This window comes from Neoarius graeffei, chromosome 1 (genome assembly GCF_027579695.1).
Source record: "Neoarius graeffei isolate fNeoGra1 chromosome 1, fNeoGra1.pri, whole genome shotgun sequence".
NCBI lineage: Eukaryota > Metazoa > Chordata > Actinopteri > Siluriformes > Ariidae > Neoarius > Neoarius graeffei.
Window position 1 is genome coordinate 44,797,054 of NC_083569.1, and position 5,063 is coordinate 44,802,116.

Consider the following 5,063-nt stretch of genomic DNA (forward strand, 5'->3'; position numbering starts at 1 on the left):
GGTCTGTCAATTTAGTAAGTTCACATGCAGACGCGCAGCTTGTGAACAGGCAAGGCGGGCAACTGCTTGGGGCCCCCTGGCCCCCCGAGAGTCGGGGCCAGAGGGCTTATTTATTTTGTTTTTTATTGTTTTTATTGTTCTTTACCATTGTATTTTCACATTTGGAATTTAAAAAACTTTGGTTTCATACATTTTTCGTTGGTATCAGATTATTTATAACATATTGGTGATGAACACTGGTCAGAAGGGCCCCCTGGAAATTTTTGCTTGGGGCCACAACAGACTCCAGAATCGCCTCTGTTCACATGTAATAATTGTAAAGTTTAAGGCGAAATAATCATCTACAACCGGCTAAGCATGTGTTCTCTCGACTGTCTCGGCCTCCATCCTAGTTTCATCCTCACTGAGTGGAGTGTGTGTTTATATGAACTGTACTTTTCCCTCAGTGACACGTCTCACACTGCGGTGAGAGTGAAATGTGCCCTTTATAAACATCACTGCCTTCAACTTCCACTTCACTGCCCTCAACTTCCTGCTCAGAGTATGTCTCTCTCTGGGTGTGAGATAGCCTGGGCCCGCCCATCCAAACCCACCCAATCTGGCAACACTGAATCCTCCCACTCTCAGACACATGCACTGAACCTACTGCTGACTGACTGAATCACTCCGCCAGAAAATATAGTTCCGTGTCTAAGACATTTTTACCGAATCTACACGATTACACAAATCAAAAGAGATTGTCTAATACGATGTGGTGATTTGTGATGTGAAAAAGAGAGGACTGAAAGCACGATTTGATTCGTATGTTGCTTTACTACGCAATGGTTATTTGGCGGGGAAAAGCGGTGTGTGCGCGCATTAATACCACACGAGTGAATAAAGGATTAAAAGGCGCCGGCTGGAGGTTCTGTAGTGACTCGAGACCGGCTGGAGAAAAATCACAGCGCGCTCTGGCTGGTAGAGAACCCGGCGCGGTGAATTTCTAACACCTGGGATTATTTTCACTCAGCAGGGAGACGGTGTGAATATTATTTTATCGTGTTGTTCCTCTGACACTGCTACGGTGAGTAAATAAACAAGCAAACAAATAGTGCACTCGCTGCTTTACTACCCAAACGATTCGGTTGCTGTCACTAACTGATTCAGAGTCGTTTAAGGTTTTTGTTTGTTTTTGTCGAAATTAACTCGGTTAGACTAATGAATTAACGTCCTTGAGGTCTAATTTAGCGTTTATAAACTGTACCCTGACCTTAATTTAATGGTTAAGTAGATTTAGTGGCTAGGAAGCTAGTTTTGTTCATTCTAGCCGTTTTGTGAGTCGGTTTCATTCCTCTCTTAGCTGTTCCCCAAAATGTAGTCCTGTTATTCTATAAATAACTTTTTGTCTGTATACACTGCTGTTAAAGTGGTACCTGATATCTTTTTATTTGTTTTTGGGGTCAGTGGTGCAGAGATGAGCATGACTCTTGGTGTTTGGAAATGAGTCGACTCATTTGAATCGAGTCATTTAAGCGAGCAGTCTATATAAATGTTAATTTTTAATTTTAACTTGTTTAGTGTAATGTTTTTTCTAAGTGCCGTTTATCCATTTTTATTAAAGATGTGGTAAAGAGTTGAATTTGCTTTTATTGCTGAGCAGTCAAATGAGTCGGCTCATTGGAGTCGATTCATCACTAGTGTGGGTTTTAATTTAACTACCTTTCCTCTTAAAGGCAGTCATCATGCCGCTGAACGTGATCAGTAAGAACTACGACTATGACTACGACTCGTACCAGCCCTACTTCTACTTTGACACAGAGGAGGATGAGTTCTACACACAGCAGCACGGGCAGCCGCCGGCTCTCAGTGAGGACATCTGGAAGAAGTTCGAGCTCCTGCCCACTCCTCCTCTGTCCCCAAGCCGGCGCTCGTCCTTCTCCAGCTCCTTCCCGTCCACTGCTGATCAGCTCGAGATGGTCACAGAGTTCCTTGGGGATGACTTGGTGAACCAGAGTTTCATCTGCGATGCAGATTCGTCACAGACTTTGCTCAAGTCCATTATTATCCAGGATTGCATGTGGAGCAGCTTCTCGGCAGCAGCAAAGCTGGAGAGGGCAGTCTCGGAGCGGCTTGCGTGCCTCAGAGCAGCCCGGAAAAGCTCAAGTCAGAAGAGCGAGTGCTCAGAGGACTCTGTTTCTAACGCCGGCTACCTGCAGGACGTTAATGTCAACTCTGTTTCGGACCCTTCAGTGGTGTTTCCATACCTGCCCACAGTGTGTAAGAAGTTCAGTAAGGAGTGTGACGAGCGCTCTCTGGACGCTCCACCCAACTTTGAGAGCAGTGACAGTGAGTCCGGTAGGTCCTATTATTTAGTAGTAGTACAGCTTATATAATTGCATAAGATGAATATAAACGTGCATCGCAGGGGCGTATCACCCGCGGGGGATGCATACGTTTCATCCCCCCCACTTTTGTTGAAACACCATTTCATCCCCTGCACTTTTGTCAGATTAAAATGACATCATTATGAAAATTATACAGCTACTATAAAAAGTGTAACAAGGAAGTAAACTATTGCCATAACGTTAGACAAAAAACAGCCATGCAATGGACTCAAAACAGTTTTTCTTACCCGACCAATCAGCAGTTGCGTGAATATAATAGCCAGTTTGCGTAGCGTGCCGAAAGCGCTCAATAATACAGTATCTGTCTGCAGAGCCAACACCAGTTTTACCGCTCCTGATTCACTGTTCCAGGTTTGACGTCGTATGCGGTGCTTACTGTGCCTGGCTCTGCAGACAGACCCTTCTCAAAGCGCTTGCGATGCCGTCGTTCAAACAGTTGTCCCAGGTGCCATGCATGTAATGCATGATGCAAACAAGTTTTATACACGAGTTTGAATAATTAGACATTAAAAGCAGGAACTGCCTCGTCTTATTTGAATGCTATACTAAAGAGGTCCTTCCAGGATGCTGCGCTTCTCCAACATGAACTGATTAGCCATGCCTCCTGCTCACACAAAGCGATCCCAGTCCCTGTTATGCATGATGGTGTATGATCTATACACCAAGTATGACTTCTTGGGCTATGTGAAGTTTTTGGTTTTGTTTATATCAGTGTATACTAGTGTAGGCAGCAATACTGACATCTCTGTTATAGAACAGTATCCTGTTACCTAGAATTATCACTCAATACTTTTTGCCTTCACTTACTGAATAATTACATAGCCCTGGCAGTAACAACACCAAAACCCAACATGATAGATCTCTGCATGAAATGCAGAACTTGGCTGGAGTCAACTGGATTTATAGGCTTTCTGCTGTCCTCCCTTTCATTTGCATCCATGGACCATGGGTATGAAAAAGTTCCATATCGGTCATTGACAGTACGGTACATCAGTGTACACGCCGGGCATGTACATAGCCATAAACCGATTTCTAATGATATGGCTTCCCCATTCCAGAACACCCCCAATTTTGGAAAGCTTGATACGCCCCTGGTGCATTGCCTGCTGTTTAGAACGTTAAAGTACAAGTGCTTGTGTGAGGGGGTGTGGCCTGCTGTTCTCAGTCTCCCAACTCCAGTCATTTACTGGTGTGGGTGTGGCTTTGATTAGGGTGATGGTGCTTCTTGTGGGATTTGACTAGGGTGTTTTTTTTTTTTCCCCCCTGTAGGTGACAACGAGGAGGAGATTGATGTGACAGAAGAAAAAAGGAAATCTGCTGAGAAGTGTGATGCAAGCCCTGTGGTGCTGAAGTGGGGTCACATGACCAGCCAGCAGCACAACCGCGCGGTGCAGCCATGCATGTGCAGTGAACAGCCTGCTGTTAAGTGGCTCTGCTTCCACAACAGTAGTGGTGGAGGTGTGCAGGCGCCCAAACAAATCGTCATGAGTCCCAAAGTGTTGGACCCCAAGGACAAAAAACTGTGGCAGACTCGCAAGGTCCTGGAGCGCCAGCAGCGTAACAAGCTCAAGCGGAGTCGCTTTGTGCTGAATGATGAGGTCCTGGCTGGAGCCAACAACGAGAAGGCAGCCAAGGTGGTCATCTTAAAAAAAAAAAAACGCCACGGAGTTCATTGTGGGACTGCAGAGCAATGAGCGAAAGCTCCTGCACTTCAAGGAGCATCTCAGGAAGAAGTGTGAACATTTAAAAAGGAGACTAAAAATGTTGAGCAGTGGGGGCATCGTGGCTCAGGTGGCTAAGGCGCCATACCATAAATCCGGGGACTCGGGTTCGATTCCGACCTGAGGTCATTTCCTGATCTCTCCCCATCTCTCTCTCCCACTCATTTCCTGTCCTGTCTCTACACTGTCCTATCCAATAAAGGTGAAAAAAGCCCAAAAAAAATCTTTAAAAAAAAAAAAGAAATGTTGAGCAGCTCCTGAGCCACTCTGGACTGGGACTTTTTAAAGCCCTTCAGTTGTTTGAATTTTGATGGCACGGCACTGAGCTGATGTACGGACTCTACTTGCACCCCATCATGGTTGCGGACTCGACCTTAATGCATTTACACTGCCTCAGTTTCACTTGAGGTTTCAGATTTGTATTTAATTTTATATTTAGCAGTAATGGACAGCAGTACCACTCACTGTTGGTCTTAACTTAATGTTTTGGCTGTTGTAAATTTTTGTACCAATTTCCAAATAAAGATATTGTTACAAATTATTTATAAACTGCATTTACCTAAGCATGACTCAGTCAAAGCAGGCTAATAAGCTTAAAAGTCCTGACTTCAACACTATTGAAAATATGTGGACTGTGCTTAAGTTGAGTCCATGCCAAAAATTAATTGAACTCTACCAGTTCTATCATAAGTCTTGAAATATCAAACCAGAATTCTGCCAGAAGCTTGTAAACAAATGTTTGGTTAAGGTGAATCTCGCAAAGAGACGTTTTACCCAAATATGAGATGTTTAATTTTGACGGTGTTGATTTCAGAAACCCAAAGAAAATTAACTTGTGCACCAAATTTGTTTATACAGCATACATCTTTAATTTAAACAATCATTCTGCCACAGAAAAAGAACAGTTCAATGAAATTACTCTCATCTCATCATCTCTAGCCACTTTATCCTGTTCTAC

General features: G+C 44.0%; 1 pseudogene; it reads left to right on the top strand.

The window, feature by feature from the left end:
* Positions 1–885: 885 nt before the first annotated feature.
* Positions 886–4,605, top strand: LOC132893376 (transcriptional regulator Myc-B-like; annotated as a pseudogene).
* The last annotated feature ends 458 nt before the right edge of the window (positions 4,606–5,063 follow it).